The following is a 25,179-nucleotide window of genomic DNA, read 5'->3' on the forward strand; positions in this document are numbered from 1 at the left end:
ATGTATTTGGTCTTCTAAAAATCAGCAGTAAATCTTGCCGACAAGTGGGAATAAGGATTATTTGTTATGTATAAATTAAAATCAAGAATTAACAGATGAAGTGATTGCCAGATTATTACCCATCAAAAGGATTAATTAACAATTCAATATTGGATAAAAAGAAAAATAACAATGCAAAGTTAAAAGAAATTCCTGTGAGACAGACTGGAGGATATGAAAGGGAGGGAACTATGTATGTTTTCACTGATTTTTATTTTGTACTAACTAACTGTAACTAAGGCACCAGGCGGGCGCTTCATTGGGTCCATCATTGTACTTGGGTTGAAGGAGAAATATTTTTCTGTAGTCAAATACCTGAATGATTTATGGGTATCAGGATATATGTATACATCTATACATGGTGTCATCTATCGGTGTTTTGTTGCAAGGTATTATATTATAGTCACATGGATTTTGATGTGACACCTTTAAAAATAAGTTCTGTCTAACTGTTAGATAAGAAGTGACCAGAAAATTCTTTCTTGAATGGATTTTCAGCATTTAATGAATTTTCTTTTACATTTTCCCATTTCTCTTTGATATTAGAAGATGAGGAAACAACAAATTCCAAGTTATTTAAGTCTTGGGGGGAAAACATCCCATTGATGAATGATCGTCAGTATGAATCACTATAATAACAAGATTTGATTTTCTATGATTTGTTGTCAAGTGAACTAAACAATCACTACCTGTTATTAATGAAGGAAAATTAAAAAGAAAAAAGAAAATACAATTTCAGTAGTGGAGAAAGAAGCTGATACAAGCTGAATATGTCTGTCACATGTTAATCTTTGAATCTGTAGCAGATAATGAGCAAGGAACTGTAGCAACAATGATGGGGGAAAAGCAGGTTAAGACGTTCAGTGATTCTGCCAACACTTGGGAAGTAATTACAGTTTCTCACCTGCCTACTGTCTCCAGCCTGTGGTTAATTCCCTTGTGACCTGTAAAATTTGTTGCCTGGTGGCATGCGATCAAGTTTCAGAATGTGCGCATATGTAGACATGATGCTTTGGACAGCAAGGTCCTGCCTTTCGAGTTTTGCCTTATGGAAGGCAGAGTAAAACATACGAAATGGAAGTATTGTTTATTACTATTCCCATCCAGATAACTTCAGTAACTCAGCTTTGAATGTTTCAGGATTTCGCAAGGCTTTATTAGATAGAGGTCTGAAACAAAACTGTTAGGATGTTTCTGATCAGGAAGGGAAGGGAGTTAAAGTCGTTTTTGCTAAAAATAATTATTTATTTTTTTCCTTGAATCTTAAGATAGCTTCTTCTTTCAAGAGTTACCTAAATAAGATAATTTTGGAGTTTGGCTCATCTAATGGTTTTGATATTATCTGCCTAAAAAATAAGATCAATTCAAAATGCAAGTAGAATTCACTAGTGCACCACTGTAATTCAGTGAACTAAAGCTAGTAACACTTGTTGTCAGGAAAGTGGAATGAATACAGATTAACGTGGGCAGTGAGGCTGAAGGTTTTAATGGGAAAGTAGTCTCCTTCCTGCTCCAGTTAACTAGATCTTGCTCAATACGATTTTAATAAGGAAAGTTAGAACACGGTGCTAAATGTACTCTTATGTTCTCTAGGTGAAGAAGGCAGTCAAATTGGTCTAAGTATTACGTATTTTGCTCATCTTATAGGACCCTACTTGACAATGAATTGTCTTCACAAGAAGGATAATATTGCATTTTTTTTCAGACTTTAGATGCAGAAAAGGTGCCTCAAGTAAAGCACATTTATTTGAATGCATACATCTGATAGTGTTCATCATAAAGCAAAGTCAAACGTACAATTAGGATGCTACAAAAGTAATGCCTGTTATTTATTTCCATAGAAACCACAAAAAAGTGCACCGTAGCACTACTAGACAGAGCAAATTCTCAGCTACAAAACACTCTTGTTCAACACATCAGCCACCGTTTTGTCAGACTGCCCTCTGCTGCTGTCTGCCATACAGCAACACAGTGTAGTGGAATATTGGTGGGAAGGTTCACCATGTCTTGCCATACCACCAGCTGCCTTTGGCATCAAGAGCCAACATCATAATTTAGGAGACATTACTTTTGGAGCAGCCCTTGGATGTTTAGTTTATGCACTTAGAACAGTTGTATTTACTCTTCCTGTGTTGCTACAGTTCCTGAACACCCAGCATACTGCAAAGATGCAACTTATTTTTGCTGTACCTATTCAAGAGAAAAACAGGGTCATTTCTTCATCCCAAAATTCAGTTTAAGCATTCATTTTGTTAACCGGTTCTGGTTATTCTTCATTGCTTTTGAGCCATCCTACACAATCTTCCTCCACGTAAGAAAATTGTTCCTTTTTTTTGTTTTTTTGTTTGTTTGTTTTTTGTTTTTTAATTGTAATGATTGTTTGCCTATTTTGCACAGACAAGGAAGGTTCTTCCCCATGCTAAAATACTACTTTACAAGAGCAATGTAAAAATATCTACTGGGAATATAAGCTTGGCAGAAACCAGATGAAACTTTCTATTTCCTTCTGACAATTCCTTGCTTTATGATTCATTACTAATGCTTAAATTTCTTGCCTGTGTAGTGGAACCCAAACAGATGTGAACATTTCAAACTGCAGTGCTCTGCTTATTGTTCTTAGACCATCATAGCTGCGTTATCACTATATAAAATATGAGTACAGAATTTATTAGACATAGAAAGTACCTACAGAACAGCATTTGTGGGCAGTATTTTCAAAGAGCTTTTGAGGAAGATGGGATTTTGAAATTAAATGACTTTTCTGTGCTGCTGGAGCTGTTGCTTTCTGTGCAGCCTTAGTCTTCTCAGTAAATTTCAGCACTGGCAAATAAAGCACCAAGTACTCAGTTTTGACTAAATCGAACATGCAGCCTAAGATATAGTTTGAGTTTGAAGACATCAGTATCCACTTAAAACAAAATAGTAATGTATAACTGCTTGCACTTACTTATAATACAACATTACATTTATGAAGACGTATGGTCTGCCCTGGTGAGGCTACGTCTTGACTACCAGGTTGAGTTTTGGGCCCCTCACTACAAGAAAGACATGGAGGCCAAGGAGATTCAGAGAAGGCAGCAGAGCTGGAATAGGGGTCTGGAGCACAAGTCTTATGGGGAGCAGCTGAGGGAGCTGAGATTGTTTAGTCTGGAGAAGAAGAGGCTCTGGGGAGATCTTACTGCTCTCTACAGCTGCTTGAAAGAAGGTTGTGGTGAGGTGGGAGTTAGCCTCTCCTATGTAACTAGCAATAAGACTAGAGGGAATGGCCTCAAGTTGTGTTCAGTTTGGATTTTAGTTAAAAACTTCTCTGAGAATGGTGAGGCACCAGAATGGGCTGCCCAGGGAGGTGGTAGAGTCAATGAATCTGGAGGTGTTCAAGAAACATTTAGATACTGTACTGAGGGACATGGCTTAATGGGAAATATTGGTGATAGGTGGATGGATGGACTGGATGGTCTTAGAGGTCTTTTTCAACCTGGGTGATTCTGTGTTAAAAACTTTTTCAGTGAAAAGACTTTCTACTTTGGCTGAATGAATCCCTTTTGTATTTGGCTATTGCTGTGGTGGGTTGTGTTTTCAACAGCAACTGCTTCAATGGCTTGAAAGATATGGACTAAGTAGAGGATGAATTCTTACAAATAGTTTAAAACAGAGCTTCTTGAAATATCGCAGATGCTGAGCTGCTGATTTATTGAACAGCTGAGAAAAAGCAATGATGTAATTGGCTCTATCTTTTATCTTGTTTTCTTTGATCTATCCTTGCTGGAGTGAGTGACTGCTTGCCATTTTCAAGCGAGATGCAACCCCTCAAATTGCTCACGCAAGGCTTTTAGTTAAGTTCAGCATGAATTGAAGCAGAGGGAGGATGCATAATGGAACAGGATCCGCTTGGGATTGCAGGAGAACTGGCAGCCTGCCCTACTTGATTATGGTTAAGCCTCCTTTTAAAGAGCAATACCTGATTGCTCTTCAAAGCTGTGTCAGTTGGAAATCTCCTTTGGGACTCTGAGAAGATCATAAGTACTTTTCATAAAGGACAGAAATGATAAAAACGTTATAAGGTATTTTATTCAATTACAGTATTTGGGTTGTTATAATGATTTATTTAACCAATGTTGAGCTAAAATGTGAAGAATGAAATTGTTAACTTGCTGAGAAATGGTTCTAGTTATTGTTTCTTTACTTGGTATTGTTTGTTATACGTTTGGTCTTTTTTGCTAGCAGATGGTATATTATTAAAAAAAACAACAACAAAACACAAAAACACAAAAAGCAACAAAAGAAAAAAAACATGAATAAAAAGAAAGAAGCAAAACATATTTAATAACAATTGTGTGATAGGATAAATGGCTTTTAACTGAAAGAGAGAAAATTTATGTTAGATGTTAGGAAGAAAATAATTTACCTAAAGGGTGGAGAGGCACCAGTGTATGGGGATCAGAGAAGCTGTGGGTGCCCCATTGCTGGAGTTGTTCAAGCTCAGGTTGGATGGGGCCCTGCCCATGGCAGGAGGTTGGAACTGTGTGGGCTTTCAAGTTCATTCTAGCCCAAGGCATTCTGTGATTCTACACTGCGACTTCTTGAGAGGTACTCAAGTTCAGTATGTTCCCCAAAGAACTTTAAATTAGTTAAATGTTTTTTTTTACAGGAAATATAGCACTTGACATGTTTAGGTTTTATTTTTGATGGTGTTTTTTGTTTCTGTGTGTGTTTTTTTTATTATCGTTGTCGTGTTTACAACAGTTGAGTAATCTGAAAAGAATACTGTGAAGGGGAAAAAGTAAATTGTCTTAACTAGTTGCTGATTTTAAAAAGTAGACTGAAGTTTCTGAGAGGGCTGGTGTGTTACAGTAAGTTCCAGGGCCACTTGTGGTAAAGTCAAACATAGACAAATTTATTTCAAGATGTTCTGTACAGTTTATGGCTTGGACATAGCCTCTAACAATGTATGTATTTCCATATAACATAGAATATGCAGTGATCAGTAGTACAAGTCACTTGGTTATTGGGTATGTAAAATACTGTACTTGGAAAATTACTATTTTTGAATGTCTATGAATGCTGATAATCTACAGCAGAGCATTTGGAATACTTGCATAGGTTCTGTTTTTCCCCTGGAATCACTAGTTATTGAGGATAAGTTTTGCATATATAGAATCATAGAATCTTTAGAATTGGAATGGACCTGAAAAGGTCATTGAGTCCAACTCTCCTGCAATAAACAGGGATGCCACAGCTGGATCAGATTGCCAGGGCCTAATTCAGTCTCACCTTGAAAGTCTTTAGGGGCAGGCATCAATTGCATCTCAGCATATATTGTAGAGCAGAAAAGGGTGGAAATACCAGTGAACAGTCGCAAGAGAAGTCTTGTCTCTTGAATTCAGTGTCCTTGGCTGCCATTGGAGCTACTATCTTGGACCTTCAGAAAACTCTGGGATGGAGAGAATAGGATAGTATTATCATCACTAATAAAAGAGATGCCACATTTGGGATGTTCACTGGTGCAAGAAACAAGGGCATTTCATTTCAGTTCACCTTAATAATTCAAATCTCAACTGTCAATACGTATACAGCTCTCCCTGTAAGTCTCTCTATGAACTGTTAAAGTAAAAAGGAATCAAAGTTGATGAGGAAAGAGAGGTCTGAAAGCTCCTTTCATCTGACAGGTTATTTGGACACTGAATTGTGTAGACTAATTATTTTGCCTTCCTGTCACCTCCAAACTTTCCATCCCTGAACTTTCAATGTTATGACTGTGACTTCCAATCCTTTTGTTCTCATACAGTCTGAAAGGAATCTCTCAGACACAGCTTTGTTAGACAATAACATACGTGGGGACAGACGGAATATCAGGGGGCATTTAGTGTGTTTGCTCTTGTTCAAAACCAGTATCTTGAACTTTCTTGACTCATCTGAAATTCAGACTTCAGTTCTGCTTTGCTTCTTTTTTTTTTTAATAGATATATAATGAAAAAAATTATGTGCTAAATGGCTGTTTAATCTTTCTTGTCTTTCACACCATGCAGGTGGCTTAATTTATACCTTCCTGTAGGGATGAAGGCAACTCTCTGCGATTGCTAGGCAAAACTATGAGATTATTCTTAAAGGCTTCAATTATTTGAGTCAGCAGATTGATGCGAGTGAAAACTTGGAGTGTCTCTGATTTGAAATTAGGACTGATGGCTGCAACATACCCATAATTCTTGTGGGTATTTTCTGACTTGGGATGTTTTATGTTTCATTCAAGTGCCTGGCTGAATTAAGGTCTTAAGTACATGTTTAAGACCTTAAGATACATATGTTAGGGATGAGGGTAAGTTTATCCTGATATTATTACGGGAAACAAACAAACAAACAAACAAAAAAAAACAGACAAAAAAACCCCACCAAACTGGTTTGATGTAGTTATATATAAAGTTTTTCCCACAGATAGGCAGCCTAAAGTCTTATCGCTTACTACTTTAAATTTGTTCTAGCTTCAGTGGGCAGACTGTGCTGGGGCATCATTGCCTTGAGTAAAGAATTTCATCCAGTCATCTAACTGCAAATATGATTCTTAAATTGCCTTACATATTGCAGTTCATTTTTTAGAGACAACATGAAGTTGTGTTTTTTGTACAGATGGTCTGTCTCGGATTTTTGGTTTTCTATGGCAGTGACTGTATTTGTAGTCACTGTGTACTCCAGCACTACAAAACAGCTCTACTTAATTCATGGCAATTGTTTTATATCTGTTTAAGTTGTTGTATCTATTAAAGTAGCAAACATACCAAGTGAAATGACAGCAGTACTACTCAACATCATTGCAATCAATGACATATGGTGAAACATAAGGTTAAACACTTGAAGAAGCATTTTATCAGAACGAGGATATTATCTAAATCTTGCTTTTGTCCTTTGTTTGCACAGCTGTGCTTAAGCAGTAGTGTATTAAACAAAATATTAATCTGTCAGATTTATTCTTAGATGAACAAATAAGCGTTTCCCTCTTAAAAGGAATAAAACGGTTCACAAATCATGCACTGTAATTGTTTTGATGGAGTAAAGGCTTCACTGCCCTCAGCAAGGAAGGTAGTACTCCAAAAGCAGGTTGAACATCTGTACATGGTCAAGTTTTAAAACAAAGGGGAAGAGCAAGCAGTAAGGTGCATTGTGTTTTTATAGTTTCTTAGTGCATCTTCTATGTTACAAAGTATGATGAAGCTGTGGTGCTCCAAAGGAAGGATTACCCATCGATTGAGATGGCATCTAGTATTGTTTATGACGTGCTTGAAGATAGAGGGGGAGAAGCATCACAGTGTCTGAGAATACAATATTTAATCTATTAAAAATTGGGGGTGGGGTTTCAAAGTACCATTCGTTTTCCATTTTGAAAGATAATAGAAATTCATTTTTTTTTAAGATGTTGTATTTGTGAGAAATGCCCTTAGATATTAAGATAACTATTGTAGTAAAAAAGGATACATTTTTGAAATAGCCTTTTAGAGAAGGCCAGGTTTTGATTCAAGGAATCCCAGCATTTGAAAAGCACTGACAAAGTATTGGCTGCTAAAGGAACACACAGTACAATTTGTTCCCCTGTGGAGGCAGCTCGTGCCTTCAGCTGAGAGTATTAACTGTATTTATTGAGAATGGGAGTAAAGATTTTTGTCTTAAATAGATTTGTTATCCTTACAAATGCCACCTCTTGGTCCCTACCAGCAATCTTTCACCTTGCAGTCCTGCCTCAGTGCCTACAGTACATCAGAGTATCTAATTTAGTGCAGTCCACAAGGGTCCCCAAGCAGAAGCAAACTGTGTACATCACCGGTGATACTGATCTTCTCCTCAGTTTCCCCAGATCTGCTCCTGATGCTGCTACTTTTCCTGCTCATCCCGTGTTTTTCCGTCTGGAATGAGGCAGCTTTGGTACAGGCTGTCATGATACAAGTGCAAAACATTCCCAGACCTTTGAGATATCAGTGGTTTGTGTAACCTTACAAATGAGCAGGAATAGGCACACTGTAGTATTTTTCCCCAGCTCTTATTTTTCTTGCAGGACGAACAATACCTTCTCTGCTGCTGTTCAGAGTATTTATCTCGCTCTGAAAAAAATTGGCTTTCTGTCTGCTTTGTGCCATCAAATCGGTGCAAAACAACTGAACTGGGAATGCTGCCTGGTCTCAGTAGTATGTCGACTTCACTGCTTGTGTACTAGTGTAGATAACAAGGAAGTTTTCATAAATATATCAGTAAAACATATTTAGTGCCGTGTAGTTTCTTAACTGACAAAATAAGATGATTTGAGCTTCTGCTCCTCTCTTTTTCTTCCTGCTTATCAAATAAAGTCCGTATGATTTGGAAAGTTGGGTTTGCCTTCAGTGGGTTCCAGTCCAATAATGAAGTAATTTAGCGTTAGTATCTAAATCCCCTCAGTTGCACAAGTAAAGCTGAAGCATTATGCATGAGTTGGTAGATCCTCTGTATGTTCGTTTCTATTTGCTCCTTGAGGTATTGCACAATGCACAGAAACTGAAACGCAGCATAGCATTCATCAGGGACAATAAAAGTAATAATTCAGAGATTGATTCATAAATATTAAGGCAGAGGGGACCCATTATGATTATGCAGTTTGGTTTTCTGCAGAAGACAAACTTTTGCTTGCCCAAATCCCTTCTGAGCATAGGTGCAGCTTTTTATTTACCTAAATAAAATAGAAATGTATTTCAGGGTAAAAAATTGCCTGTGAAAACAGCATAGCCAATTTTTAGCTAAGCGAACTGAGATAAGATGATTTACCTGGAACGCTAGCAAGGTAATATCAATATATAAGATTTTCCAGGCACATTTGGATTCCTCTGGAATTCTTAACTTTCTTGATAGAATTAATTGTGTATCAGTGTTAGTACAGAGATTTATTTTAATACTTGAACAGAACATTAGAGTAACTTAAAAAAAAATAAATAAATAAAAAGGCAAAAATTCTCTCAATGAAGCGTGTGTTTGGAAGAAGCAAAGAGAAGACTGAGTCCTATCTTTAACATGTAATTGATACGAGGAAGAAAATGTTTAAGAGTTGCCTTCATTAAATGTGGAGGCATTTATAAAACCAGCTACATCGAGTAACGTAGGTACTCGAGCATCTAGCACTTGGTGGGACTTAGCACCTAACGTGCACTCTGGTTGTGTCCTGACTGTATTTCAGGGTGATGAGTCCCACCCTTGAGGACTGTGCAGTGAAAGGGGGCATGCCCAGCCTTACGGGCTGGTTGGTCTGGGGACAAGGGATAACAGAGAATCGTAGTCATAGAATGGCTTGGGTTGGAAGGGACATCTTCTTGTTACAACCATGGGGCAGGGCTGCCACCCACTCGATCAGGCTTTACTAGGCCCCATCCAGCCTGGCCTTGATTGGCTCCAAGGATGGGGCATCCACTAGTTCTCTGAGCAGAGTTTGCTAGCACCCCATCACTGGTGTAAGAAACTGAGTGTGAGTAATAGCCTTAAATAGCTGTACTTAATCAATGTGCATACCCAGTTTGTATGCCTATGAATCAGGTATGTACATTGAGTTCAACACATAGCAAGCAACCGTATGATAACTTTTCTTAGTACTTAGTGTTGTTAAATTTTTACTGCTCTTTCTCACTACGTTACTTACGTAAATCTGTTTCAGGCATTGTCCAGTACAGCTGGTTGAGTCAAGCCCATGATTTTCTCAGAACAGTCTCTTTTCATGAGCTCTCGTTTGTCTAGTCTCAAATATTCCTTAAAAAAAAAAAAAAAAAAAATTGTTCTGCATTATGAAGGACTTAATACATCTTTTATATATTCTGTGTTATATTTATAGGTTCTCTTACATCAGAATTTTCACTGAATTTGTGGATTCTGCTATAGATTGCATTGCATATAGGGAAAAGAAGTAGTAAGGTTATTTCTTAACATTTTAAGAGCAGAATACCAGTTAAAAGCCTCCTTTATGAACAAATGTGGTTTTGTTTGGTCAGTCTGGGTTCTTTATGCGATGGAATAAAAATGAGGAACAATATACAGCTGATTATAATTTAGACTGCTTTGTATTAATTTGCAAGGTGTGAAGGCTAATAAATAGTAAGTACATGTTCTGGTACATTAAAAGCGTTCAATCAATTACAGGTAAAATATAGATGTACAAATATACACAACAAAGCTATGGGTTATTACATAACATATTTACATAGTACTTATTGTGTCATTTTTTTATAACAGACAAAAACATAATTAAAATTTTATTAATCTTCCAAATTAATTGGAGAATTTCTATGTGAGATCAGAATTTATGGTGTGTATATCAGCATATGTGGTGTGTTTTAAAGTTGGTTTCAAATAGCAGAGTAGAACCATTTTGAGGTATCCACAAGGTATTTTATGGCACTTCCAGTATGTTGCTGCAGGCTTCAGATGGATTTTAATGGGTTTCCATCGAATATGTGAAGAATTGGTAATGTTAATTCCAGATATCTCGTGCAAAGCTGCTGCGTGGATGGGATACAGAACATCGTGATTGTCTGACACCTTTTTAGGTTCTTCTCTAAAAGTGCTTTCTGTACAGGAGAATGAAAAAGAGGGTTGATAATAATGGAGTTTTTCCAAAAATAGAAGTAAGTACTTGCTCTAATACAGGCTGTGGTTATTTGTGGAGTTCTTATCTGCACTTAATACTTGGGGAAAATATTTGCATGAAAATAGATGCACTAATAATAGCTGATTAAAATGCATTAATTTTACATCACTAAATAATCATCATTAATTTGATTCCAGTACACCGTAAAATGGCTAATTCTTCCTTCAGCTAGTTCTCATTTAAACTGATAAAGGAGATAAAAGTGGTTTAGATAATCTCATTAGCCATGTAAAGATATATTCTAATCTTGTGCGTGTGAATTTTATTCCCTTAATCAATCATAACGTGATAAATACTATGGTAAGATGATGCTGCAGGTGCCATGAAAAACACAAATAATGAAATGTAAATTGAAGCATCCCCAGAGGAACAGTAGCTCTCAGTTTGCATGAGGCTACCCTTTGTGCTAGGAACTACGTTTTAACCCGCCATGTCTGAGCACTGCTGTGAAATCCTTGGCAGTGCTGGTTCTAGACCTCTAGGTTTCATTTATGGTGCCTGTGTTTTAGAGCCTGTGCAATTTAGGGACTTTGCCTTACTGCCTTCTCTATGTGTCATTCGATAATCTACGTTTCTACTTGTTCCTTCTCATTTTGTTGCTCCAATTTCTCAAAGTCCTCCCTGAGACTATTGCTCCAAATAGCTTTCTGTTATTCTAATGATCATTATTTATCTACTAATTCCTACCTTTCCTTCTGCTAGAACAGCCGTTTACTCTTGAAACAGGAAGTTAATCAGCTTAATGAGTCATCTTAAGTGGCTTCCATAGTTATCATTTATTAATAATTCAGAGAACTACTCAAATGGTTGCCATTAGTTTGTGTTCGCTTTAGTGCAGTCTGTGTTGGATATAGTAGCTACTGTGAATTGAAAATATCTTGTGAGGATGTAGGTAGAAATTGGCAGCTGTTCTCAAGTACATTGTGCTGCTGGCATTTCGGGAGATAAACAGGGCATACAGCACTATTTGTACAAGCGGTTATAGACTCAGAAGGCGGTGGTGTGAATTTAGTATTCAAAACAAAATGCAAGGGCCTTCGGAAGTACTGCTTTCTTTTTCCTGTCTATCAGCTCTGCGTGCGTAAAGTTGGTGTTCTCATCTTTCGGTGCATCCAGTGTGTGACATCTGAGCCCACATATAATAGGGACACCACTGTTCTCTTGGCAGGCAGAGTGAGAAGTGTACTGAAGGTACAGGCAGAGGTTGGGTGGTTTATAGTTTTATAGAAAGCTAAGAATGTGTTGTAATGTTGTCACCTAATGTGATTCTAAAAGTACATGGAAACTTTCACAAGCAGACAGTGCAGCACTGCAAAAAGCTGAGGTTTTTACAGTAGTTCAAGTTAAAGATTATGAATAGAGAAACTTACAGAGATAATCTGATGCAACACAGCAAATAAAAATAAGATGCAGTATCTTTTTACTAGCGTCAAGTTTGAAAACATGTAAGTGTATGAAATTGGGATAATGTCACTCAAAATCTCATTAAGAATTCCTATTTTGTCTTTGTAACATCTGTCATTATCAAAATGAAATTCAGCAGTCATTACTTCAGTCCCTGTCGTTAGAAAAAAACATTACTTTGTACATCTTAGTGTGGCAGTTAAAAATCCCTGTGGGGAATTCAATTTGGATCCTTTATAGCAGCAGCATAAACTAATATATTCCAGAGAAGTTAAATTGTCTGTGACTGTTCCAACAGGATGTTAGATAAATCCCAAAGTGTTACCTCCAGAAAAGTCAAATGTCATGGGTTGCAAAGCTGGAGTAAGAACTGCATTTTAATTGCTATGTAATTGAAGCAATAAAGCACATTATGAATTGGCATCGGGCTGTCCATTTTTATATCTGCCACTAGGTTGTACACACAGCATTTCTTTGTGATTACGCAGGGTAGCAGAGCCAGGTATTGAAAGGATTTAAAGCCGGTTGTAACGTGTGGATTGGCTCCACATGTTATTAACTGCATGCACACGAGAGCAAGGCAGTGGTTTCCTGCATCTCCTCAGCTCTTTCCATCAAGGCTGCAGGGTGTTTGCTGGCATGAGAGTCTTCTGGCAGCATCACTCCTATCTGACACATTGCTCACAACGGGTTCTGACATATAGGCACACTACAGAGCGTGGTGAATATTTGATCTCTCGTTCCAGGAAATTCATACACAAAATTCTGTGTAATTATTTCTCTGCATTGCTGACTGTCTCTTGTAGGATTTGCTAAGCTTGTGTTTTCTTTGTTTTGTACAATCGTACGGTGCCAACTGATGGTGGCTGTGTTTCAGATGTCAGTGACACCTGTCCAGCTGAAAGGTACAAGGAATCGTATAATTCTTACAGCTGGAAAAGATTGCTAAGATCATCTCATCCAACTGTTGACCCATCCCCACCATGCCTACAGAGCCACGTTCATGTTTGCGTATCTCAGTGTGCCTATTGGATACTGAAGGGCAGTGATTAGAAGTATGAAATAAACCATTTTTGGATGGCTAGGCTGATAGGTACGTTGTTAAAGGGAAGGTGAATTGTAGGAAGACAGCAGTGGTTGTTCCACATGAGATCTTTGCTGCTGGGTTTTCTTTTTAAAGCTGCTGAATGATTTGGTGGAAGGAAGATGTTTGTGTTTTAAGTTCAAAGCCGGTTTGTTACTTAAATGAATCCATTTTTACGTTTTTACTGTCTGCGTTTCATAAAATATTTAGCAGTACTAATCTACAATTGCACTTCTACACTATTTTGTTGTATTCATAAATTCTAAATGTTTCTGGACATAAATGTAAAGGAAATTATCTCTGATAGCAAATCAGGGTAAGGGGTTTCTCTGAAAGACTTAGGAAAAATTTGTCCTCTGTGTCAGTTTATTCACAAAGGTCATTTGGATGCAAATGGGAAGTATTGGGATGCATTTTTCTGAGATGTGCATGAATGAATGTACAAGGAAATGAGATATGACCACTTAGAACAGTCCAAGTCCTTTCCATGCAGTATACACAACTGCAACTACAGCTTTATTGCTGTACCTGTGGAAATGCATTTATAAGAACTGTTATTTGCCATATGAATTCAGTTCAGTAGAAAAGGTGGGAAGTTCTGTTTACCTGACTGATACCATTGCACGTATGGCTCCTCCTTCTATATGTGGGAAAAGGCAGATTACCTCCCCAGTCTGGAATTTAATTAAAGAATTTCTTACGATGTATTTCATTCAATCAGAAGCCGTGACAGAGGCAGTTAAAATATTGGCTGTTTCCTTATTTCCTTCTTTTTCTGGCCTATCCCTGATTAAATAACATGTGGCTATGGCTTATTTCTTTACTATGATATTTTTTGATGAACACTGTTTTGTTTGAAGAAAAAAACCCAAACAACAACTAAATAAGTTTCTTACATTGCATGCTAAGCTATTGGCATAGCTTAGGAAAACTCTCTTAAATCAATTAATAAATTGAAACGTATGAATGACTGCTAAAACTTGGAGCTTGCAGTAGCTGTGACATCTGGTAGGCCTTCAGAATTGTGAAGTTTCACTTCACTGTGAATGCAGTTAAATAAACAGGATGATAAAGCACGAAGCAATTCATAACAAAATGACCTCTTCAGTTATTAACTGGCAAAGCTCCCAAAAGCACTGCAGTAAGTGTACCGTAGCTTGAATGAAAGAGGCAAAAATTATAACTTTGCTTTAGGTTATACCTTATATATACCAGATAAATTTGGTTTAAGATAAATGGACTGTTGAAACAGCATACGACTTCCCAGACTGTTATTGCTACAACCACATTTAGTGATTCACAGATAGAAACTGAATGGGAGGTTTGACTGCATCTCATCTAAATCCATTCGCACTGTTACTTTTTTGTCTTCCCTGAATAGCATCAGTTGTCTCTTTAAAATTTCAATCCTTGCAGAGTGCATGTGCAATTCTCAATTGAGACCATTCTCCAGCTGTTTTATATAGAAAGCCCTGTGTGATTTTTAGGAGCATTTTACTGCTGTTGCTTTGCAGCGTCTTTCGTCAGCGTGGAATGAGTACTGAAATAAATTTTGCAACAATAAGAAGAAATAGAGTAAAAGCCAATAAAATGAGCAGTGAGCAACTGGGACGGTGCGTTTAACTTCTGCAGGACTGTGGTCCATTTTGCCTTTGTCATACTGAAGTGTTGTGTCTGGTCTTCTTCCAACTGAACTTTGTATTTTCTTGAAGCCCTGGGTAAGCTGCTGTAGATAATAGGAATATAGATGAAAGACAGGAGAGTTAAGTAAGTTTTCATATCTATTTTCTTCTATGTCATCTTGTTTTGTTTTTTTGAGATGAGTTACTATGCCAGAATATTCTCAAGTCTTTCCCTGTATGACTGTCTTCAGAAGCATTACATTTGAGGCTTCTTATTCTGCAACAGATATTATATTACTTCCGAAATGACAGACACGCTTAGAGGAGAGAATGTCCTGGTATGGACGCTTTTGCAGAGGGAATGAGGCCACTGAGAGGAATAAAGGTGTATTTGGTATGCATTGTTGTCTGCCCACATTTGGAAACCTGATTAAAGCTTGACATCTCCATTCTTCTGCATATCCAATGACATGCATACCTTGTAGTAAGAGCCAAAAGCTCTGTAAAATGTAGTACTGAAGTCAGGTAACTCGTCATCTGGCCAATTTAATGGAATAAGGAGAATGAAGAGATGTGTGTATTGCCATCTCTTTGCCCCCATGTACTAACATGCATAAATCTAAAGTCCTTGGAATGAGCAAACAAAGGGAAGTTTCTGATCAGGAAAATATCAGAGAAATATTTGTGTGAGATATGTCATTGACTCCTTTTATTATCATATGGCTTCTTCATGGTTTTTAATTATTCCCATCTTTATTAATGCATACAGCCTACCTGGGAAGAAAAGAAAGCTCTCTCTAACTCAAGGGAGTGATTAAAACTTCAGGTTTCACTTGGACCCCACACATACGTCAGTGTCTAATGTATAAACATGAAAGAAATAATAAGTTCTAGTAATTTATCGGAACTGAATGAAAACCAGAACAAAACAAGATAATGTTCAGCAAAGCAGCTGTGTTGTTTTGTTTGTTACATGCAGAAACTGTTGCATTCACACCCAGCTCCACAACTAAAGACAAAAGAATTGTTATGTGAAGAATTGATCTGAATAAACCCAGTAATTTCATCATGAGATTGAAATGTGAGCATTTCCAAAAGTAAGACGATGTGATGAGCTGCACGTTCAATTGACACGAGAGGAAAGAAACTGTGCTAAAAGCGTATTGCTGTGGTAGAGAATATGGAATGGCAATTGGAGCAGAAATAGCGTGACTTCAGTAACAGAGAGATAATTTGAAATGCAAGTGTAATTGTACTAAATTAAACCTAAATCAACATTATCAGCTCAGTTGAAAACTGAAATGTGTTGTTAGAGGCGCTTTACATTTCATAATTTTGCTCTGATTATTGAGAATGGCAAAGACATTTAAAAATACAACAGAGTTATGTAGATGTGTAGATGTAGTTCTTGTGTGTAGATAACAGGGTAAGAGGGTTTGGCTTGAGCCGAACTGTTAAGTGTGCATGATACAGATGGCTGGTAGGGACCCAAAAGTCCAAGGGCATTCTGCTCTCGGAGTCACTGTTTTACTGTGTGATTGCTTCATTTCTGCTCGCTTATAGCTTTGCTGCTGTCTGCACTGAAATCTGACAACTGAAATGTTTGTTACTGCCATCAGTGGACACGAGTGGGCCATTAGAATATCTGGAGGTAACAATTACTTCTGTGTAGCTCAAGTTTAATGGACAGGTTAGTGTAGAGCATTCGAGTCTAGATTTGTGTTTTTCAGAAGTACTGTTTGAGATCAAATAGGATAGAGTTGGTCAGTGTTGTTCCATAAGATAATGGTGATACCAGCAGGTCTGAAGTGCTGGATACCATCTGTGGAGGTTTGCAGGAACAGAGATGAATCATAAATCTCATCTGGCCTTGCAAGTGAGCTAGAACATGTCCTTAACTTCTGAGCATGAATGAATCGCTCCATAGTCATTTTGTAATCTATACAACACATTAAGTGCACAGTTTGCACAACTGATCTGAATGATGCTAAGAATAGGCATCCCTCTGTTTGTTCCATCTGTACAAACCCTTTTGAGACACCTCCTCACAGTGAGATGGAAAGTTGCACCCTTATGCACTCACACAAGTTGCTTTATTATATTCTGTGATTTGATGTCAGAGTTTTTATTATTACTGTCTACATTTGAAAAGTACTTTTGATTTTATGTTCCACATCTCCTAATTTTTGCAAGCTTCTTCAGTAATACAGAAAAGCCCAAAAACCTTCTAGCCTGCCCATGAAGCTTTCCGTACTACTGATGCTCTAATTTACTCATGAAAATCATGATAAAAACTTGGTGGTTTTGCTAATCACTGTAAACAGAAAAAACTTTAGAGAAAGCTCTAAACATCAAAATGCATTTCTTTTGCTTAGATGGTTTGCTGCATTGATAAGATCACAGAATTAAGCGTGGGAAGCTGTTGCCTGTGATACGCAGCCATTAAACTACTCTGTGCAAAAAAAGCAGCGATCACAACATTTCACATCTGTTCTTGTTCAACCTTAAAACATAGAAGAAAATGAGATATTGCTGGGGAAATAAAACAGCAACAGCTCAGTGTGCTGCTAAACTGGATTGCAGATTCTATGGTTTTCTTTGTGCTGTGAAATCACTTTGCATACTCAATTAGAAATTATAACAAATGCAGCACTGTCCTAAATGTGTATTTAAGTACAATGCAGAAATAGAGCAAACAGCTTTGTGACTGTAGCTGGTGTAAATGTTGTTGCTGGAATGCTTCTCTGAAGAAGTCAAAGCTTGTTCATGTCCTCATTACCTCTGCTTATACCAGTAAATACTGGTGACAAGTGTTATTTGGAAAGGAAAGGTATTTCATATCCCATTAATTTAAGGATTAATTCGCTTGGAAATCAACCTGCTGTCCATGCTCTGCCAGTTTGGCATTTACCTGCCTAGAACATTCTGTAGAGGTTACAAAATGAGTTCCTTTAATTTTGCTTGGTTTCTAGGTCAGAAGAAGGGGCTAGCAGTGTGCTCTAACATACTGACTTACTCTATGGCCTGTATTCATTGCTTATTGGAGAGTCAGAGGTGCCTTGCTGTTGAACAGTGAGAATCCAGCTGCTTGTACTTTTGCTCCTAGGTACTTGGCTGTACAAGTTTAATGTTACTATTAGTGGAGGTCAGCAGCAAAAAAGCATGTAAATAGTCTCCTTGAGAGACTATGATGATAAAAAGTAAGCTACGTGATCTTTGGGATACCTGAGGACAACTTTACAGGAGACTAAAGATCTGCAACATCTGCAGGACAAAATGTACCCATCTGAAATAGGTGGCACAGTTTGTTGGTTTTGCTTTTAAGTAGGTTATTCTTCTGTCTAACCTCAAAGTATATATTCTATGTAACGTGACATGGATGTGACAAAAGTTGAATGTTACAAATTTTTTGCCCTAGTGTGTTTTGAGGTCTCTCCTCTCCCACTTTCCTGGTGTGTCTATCAACTATGCCTTCATGGAGCACAGCAGAACTTCGTAGGTTCTACCCTGCCCTGTCATGAAAAATCCCTCGATTTCTTGGAAGGAACTTCTGTGGTCTGAAAGGCAGGAATGAGCATACCAAAAATCTGTCAGATTATTATTCTGAGCTACAGCTGTGCCTTAATTTAATGCAATGGCTGTGCTTCTGTAAGCTTGAAGCTCTGGAAGGGATGGTTGAGTGCAGAGGACTGATAAAACAATTCCTTACGAAGTCTCAGAATGATTCATCTGCTCCATCTCTTGTTTGCAGAAACGTGTTTGCAGATTTAATGCCTAATGTTTAATTAAACACTAAGTCCTTTATGATTAATTAAACTTTAATTAAGTCCTTTAACGTTTGTCAGTTACAAAAGAGGAGACATTTATTCTCATCAGCAAACAGTGTTTTTACTGGGCTGAACAGAGTTGGTGTTTATAGCCATAGAAAAGTCAGTCATACCCAGATTGCATAAAGAGTTACTGTAGTACACAGAAGGGAAAAAGAGTACCGCACCCATTAATTAATGTATTATTAATGAATTTTACTAGTCTAACTAATTTCATATGCAGTAGGTTGCATCTTTCGCATCAGGACCAGTTGGAAAAATGTCACACAGAATCACAGGAATCACAGAATCACAGAATTACCCAGTTGGAAGGACCTCAAGGCATCATTATAGTTCCAACCCCCCTGCCTAGCAGGTGCCCCAAACATACACCTTTACTAGATCAGGTTGCCCAGGGCCCCGTCCAACCTGGCCTTGAACCACCTCCAAGGACGGGCATCCACAAACCTCACTGGCAGCCTGTTCCAGGGACCTACCACTCTTCTAGTGAGAAGAACTTTCCCCTAACAGTCCAAAACTAGAATACTTCCCTCCTTCAACTTTAAAACCATTTCCCCTAGTCCTGCTATTATCAGCCCTTTCGAGAGTTTACTCCCCTCCTGGGAGTAAAAGTTCCCTTCAGTTACTGAAAGGCTGCAATGAGGTCACCCGCGCAACGCTTCTCTTGCTCCAGGCCTGAACAAACCCAACTCCCTCAGCCTGTCCTCAAAATAGGGGAGGTGCTCCAGCCCCCCTGATCATCGTCGTGGGCCCTCCTGCTGGAGCCCTTTCCAAAAATGTTCCATATCTTTTTTTGTCTGAGGCTCCACACCTGGACACAGTACTCCAGATGGGCCTCACAGAGCAGAGTAGAGAGGGACGATCACCTTCCCTATCCCTGCTGACCACCCCTCTCTGATGGAGCCCAGGATCCCATTGCTTTCCGGGCTGCAGAGCGCACTGCTGGCTAATGTTTTTAAGTTTGTCATCTATCAGGACCCCCTAGGTCGTTTGTTTCTTGCCGAGCTTGAAAAATGTCCACTGGTTTAAATAGAGGCCGTTTCAAGTATTGAAAGTATATTCAAGTATTGAGATTAGCTTTGTGATTCTTACGTACAAAAATGAATATATGTTATGCCATCCTCTTCTTCTCCTCACCGTCCTATCCTACAATCTGCCTTTCTGAAAGTTAGAAAAATGACAAATAATATTGTAAAGGAGAGAATGAGTTCCAGTCAGCGCCTGGGTCTGCATTGACGCATTCAGTGAGCAAATCTGTGAGTACAACAGAGGAGGTAGAGCATGCATCAGTTTAATCTTCAGAAACCAAAATCATAAAGAGAAGGAAAGCAGGGAGGAAGACAAATAGCTGAAACAAGTCTTAGTTTATTTTAGAAACCCAATCTTAATATGTCTTTCTTGGGCGGATTACAATGGATAAAGTTGAAGAGAGTTGCCAGTTATCTGCTCTGAATAAAAAGTTCCTTATTTTTCTGAGTAGTTTTCCCATTGTTTGTGGCTGCCACATTTAATTGTGCTTGTGTAGTCCTTTAATTTGCATGAAAGAAGATAATATAATTGAAAAACTCTGGAGTAAGACAAGTTCAGATTACTAGCGGAGGCAAGTTAATTTGTTATTCATTAAATGCTAATGAACCTGGCACCTATGTTTTATTTGTTTCACTCTATTTGGAATTGGAAAGGTCTTGTAGCACAGCTAAGTCTATGATAAACAGAGGTGTTAAATTAAACTCTTGTTTTCCCTGATGTTCCACTAGAATAAGCAAGTTTGTAAAACCAGGTAACTAAATATGTGTGTAGTGAAGCATCCTGAAAAGGCAAACGTCAAACAGTTAAAGAGCCAATTCTGTATTCAGATTCCTTTAAAAATTGTTGCTGAGCTTGTTGACATTTGGTACTTGGTTTTGATGTGGGTTCTGTACAGAATGGATGAAGTTCTGGTGCACTGGGGCTTTTGCAGACAATCTGGCTCGAGGCATGGGGACTCATCTTGCCTTTTTACATCTGTTCTCTGTTGTCTCCAGTAGGAATAAATGTGAGAACATGAAATAGCCTTTTATTATCACTGGTACTGCTGATAATTTTAAGTCTGCAGTTGTTCATCAAAGTTGTTGTGCCATGCAGAAATATATGCCTTATTTTCCCTTAAGCTGCTAAAATTAATGTGAAAGAAATTATTTGTATTCATATAAGTTATGGATTATTTTGGCTTTAGTATTTTGTTACTTAATTTCGTGAAGTAGGAATAATTATATTTAGGTTTAAGTTAAAATATATGGCTCATATATATTTGGTTATTTACTGCATATTGTTGTGCTGTAGAATAAAAGTTGCTTTCATTTTTTTTCTCATCTTTATTCACTGTACCATCAAAGTATACAGAGCCTGGGAAGTAAATAAAGCAGAATTGCACACATTACTTCAAGCATGTATCTTAGAAATACTGTAGAACATCCATAAGAATAGGTTCAAAAACCTTATCTGTGCAAAGCACTGTTTCCGTCACATGTTTGAACGACCTTTTGTGGCCTTGAATGTGGAATAAAATGTATAAAATATTGTCTCACATGGGTTGAGTTCATGATCCCAGTAGTTTATTTCAAGATTAGCAATGTGCACAGACCGCGGGACATAAATATGCTGGGCTTTGCTTAGGTGAAATGACTGCAAGTTGACTTAACATTGAACACGAATTTGGCTTATTCAGTTTAAAATTGGGTTTGTTCTTTCTGTTTACAGCGTTGTCTTGAGAACAACTTGGACATTTCATTCCTGTTATCTGAGAATAAGATCACCCAAAACCTTGTGTGCTTGCATAAAATAAGCAGTGACAGAGGGAAGAGGCTGAGCATTCAGGTGGAGAGAAGGGAGGCAATTCTCGAGAGTGAGAGATACGGTGAGATTTTCTTTGTCAATGCATGTTACTGGCTGCTGAGTCAAAGAGTTTGAACAAGAAATGTGCAATTTATGTCTTTGAAAAATGCAGTACACAAACTGCTTTCATAGGTAGTTCTTTAGATATGGACCTTGTTGCAGAAGGTTAACACCTATTAAATGAGCATCCAAGATTGGTTTATTATTTAAGCCTTATTGCCATTATTCCATCCTGTGGTGTATGCACAAATGAATGTGAACTCAGACTGTTTTAACTATTTTAAAAGTGTTTTTACAACACGTGAACACCATCTCATGGTGTTTCTTTCCCCAGATCTATAGACCTCAAAACCAAAATGCTCAAAGACAATGGGGTGTGTATATACATATCTATTTACATTTATAAGTTGTTGTGAAGATATTGTTTATTTATAGAAGTTTACTTTGAAAACTAACCTTGGTTTCTGACCTAACCTGACAAGTTGTCAATGAAAAAGAATCAAACACAGAAGTAGATTAATTTCAGTTCTGATTAATGGTATGTTAAGAAGAATGAAAAAAACCCACTAAACTTTGCTCTAATAAGTTACACTGTTTGGATCTTTAAAAGACTGGAATTTTCCAGGCCAAGTTCTCTAAAGACATGAAAGACATCAATTTTTAAAAGTAAATCTCTTTTCTTTCTAGGCCCGTTCTTTTACCTTGTGCCTCATTTAAGTTCTAACAGCATCATTTTGATTTTCTTTCACTACTGTCTCCAACTGGTGTGCTGCTTCATTGTGTAAACTTAGTGGCTATGTGTGTATATATATACATACATACATACATATATATGTTTATTTCTGCCCTGCCAGTGACTCACTGGAAAAAAAGAGAACTCATTTTCAAGATGACATGAAAAAATGCCCAGGTTATCATTCTAAATCAAAGAAATAGTTATCTTTGCTCTTTCTAATGTAAAGCAAAAGCTGGACGAACATGATTTTCAAAAGGAGATCCTGCTCTCCATCATGAGTATTCCTGGAATCAGTAACTGGTAACACACACTACATTTCTTTCATAATCTGTATTCATTTTCTGAGGCATTCTGGGGGAATGTTGCTTTTCTGTAAGACTGAGCAGAGACCCTCAAACAGCCTTATCATACCACCTAATAATTTCTTATCACTGCGCCCTCCTATTACTTTTGAGCTTCTTTGCTTCTGATGGTGGTGCTCTTTGAAGCTACATCTCTTATTTAAAAATGAATAAATTAAGGACAAATGAAGTCATTCTACTTGAAAGGACATTGACCTGACACTTTCTAAACAATGAATTAATGGAAAAACCTACAGATCGCACAACACATTTGTCTATATCTCTTTCAGGTGATACATTTGGATTCAGCAAAGCTGCAGGTCATTACTTTATGTAGTTGTACAATCCATTTCATTGGCATTGGTGAGCAGCTGAATGCTGCACTTTTAAGCCTTAACTCTAGAATTGCTATTCGTTATAGTGTGCCAGTACCAAAAATATATCTGAACTAGATTAAGCCCTAATCCCTGATCCTCTAACCTCTGTGGCTGGAATCTGCTGTTGCAAATTGAAGACTCACAAGTCACTAAATAAGGTTACCGATTTGAAACACTGGTAGGATGGAAAGCATTTGAAATTATGTTTTAGTTTCACCTGAAAGTTCAGAGCAAAAAAGAATATATTGTATTCCTATATCCATTATGTGATTGTTTTTTAAACCATCTGCTATAAATTTGGGGATTTTTTAATGTTTTTTTTTCCCCCTCAGATTTTGTGGCCAGTGTGAAACAAAACAAAACGAAACAAAATGCAGAGAGATGATAAAATATCCCTTCTGTCTCCATTTCACTCTCATTTTAATGTATCTTCAGACTAAAGCAGTGACATCACATTATCAGCTGGAGACTTTTGGAAATGGATCTCTTAAAAAGATGTCAGAAAACAGGTGAGTAAAAATAGATAAATTAATTTAGTTTTACAAAATGCTTTCTGCTGAGTTCACCGATTATGAAACTCATGGTGGAATCTGAGAGTGGTTCTAAGCTTACACAAGTTGTTACTTGAACTGTGTTCTTTCCAGAGGTCCTACTGGACACCAGGTTATTTTTCTGTTTTGGATAAGTTACTTCTTTTCCAGAGATGTATCTTTGTTTTAAGGGAGATATGAGAGGTCTGCTTGTCTTCTAGTCCACTTACATTTCCCATTTCCATATTTGTTTACTTGTTTATTCTTAATCTAAATAGTTCTTTTTCTCTCTTTTTTCTATGTCACTTTGCTCCTGGCCCTTCATCCGCAATCCATATTTCAGTCAAAATCTTTTCCATGTATCCATCTTGAGATATCAACAGAAGTATTTGAACTATTGAAGTCTAAGTGTGCATGTGAATTGAAAGAAAATAAGGGAATGACGTTGTAATACCCATGACTTATAATTATCTTGTTAAATGGTCGGGTGAAATTGAATACTTCAATTAGTATGACCCATGTTCTGAGTTCCCTTCCTTGTGAAGGAGACCGGTTTTGGGACCTGTTTCTAATAGTCTCTACTACAGTAGTCATGTCTGAACAGCCTAAAAAATACCTTCTTACATTGGTTGACAACAATCTGCTTGGGAGCGTGAGGTAAAAGTAAACTGTTGGTAGCTGCTGAAAATGAGTAAATATGTCTAAGTCATTTTAATGCCATATATATCAACTCTCACATTGTATCACTTAGTGCTACTGCAATTTGTCCATGCATGAGAAGGTAATATCACAATTCTTATTAAGAAAGTATATATGATTAATAAATTTAAAAATTATATGGAATTATTAGCAGCATACAGTATTAAAATAAGAATTAATTGCTTCCTTGATATTACCTGTTATTTGGTTTTAGAGATTCTCTTGATCAGGCTTTTAGCATGGAAACTTTTAGTTATCCAGAAAATTAGATTAACTTTCCTAATTCAAATTTACAGTGGTGAGACTTCTTTATGAGGTACTGTCATCTCACTGACATTATCAATGACTGAGAAAGAAAAAACACTGTTTTAGATTGTCTGATTTACTTATTGCTCACCTATTTCATTAAGGAATCCAGATGATTACTATTAGTGGTTTGTCACAAGACTGATTGCCTTGAAAAAGCAATGGTTATGAGTCTCAGTATTAAAAGCTGTTAGCTTAAACACGTGAATTCATCTTGCAGTTTTTCTCTTCCACTCTTTCCATTTTCATGATGTTTCTTTTTACCAGAACTTTCTGATACTTGTACGATATGCCAGCATTCTTAACCAGAAATGAGACACTTTATCTTATGGCTTTTGAGACAGAGCTTGTGCAAAGAAATTAGGATAAATAACGACTAGGAAATCTAGGGCTATCTTCCTTTCTCATTTCCCCTACAACATTGTTAAAAAGCGAGAGATCCCTGTGTGGATGCAGCACTAGATGATTTTAAGGTCAGATTTCTCCCTACAAAGTAGGGAGTGTACATTTCTATTGGAAAACACATCTGCTGAGTTGCTTATGTGCATCTCTTGTGATCAGGAGAGTTCCCAGCTCTAGTGGTACCAGGTGATTTATGCCATGGAACAAAAATAACCCATATGCGTATTCTTTACTCTTATCTATGTTGAATGTACAGAACTGCAAACAGAGGATTGTGTCACAGTGTCCTAAATTCT

General features: G+C 37.4%; 1 long non-coding RNA gene across 9 annotated transcripts in view; it reads left to right on the forward strand.

Moving 5' to 3' along the window:
- LOC107316441 overlaps nt 1–25,179 on the forward strand; it is a 311,291-nt gene that overhangs the window by 140,056 nt on the left and 146,056 nt on the right. For all 9 annotated transcript variants that reach the window (XR_001556346.2, XR_001556345.2, XR_004307965.1 and 6 more), the window contains exons 7-8: nt 21,358–21,514; nt 23,279–23,455. This is a non-coding gene — a long non-coding RNA (uncharacterized LOC107316441). The remainder of the gene's footprint in view (nt 1–21,357; nt 21,515–23,278; nt 23,456–25,179) is intronic.

The sequence above is a fragment of the Coturnix japonica genome, chromosome 7 (genome assembly GCF_001577835.2).
Source record: "Coturnix japonica isolate 7356 chromosome 7, Coturnix japonica 2.1, whole genome shotgun sequence".
NCBI classification, from domain to species: domain Eukaryota; kingdom Metazoa; phylum Chordata; class Aves; order Galliformes; family Phasianidae; genus Coturnix; species Coturnix japonica.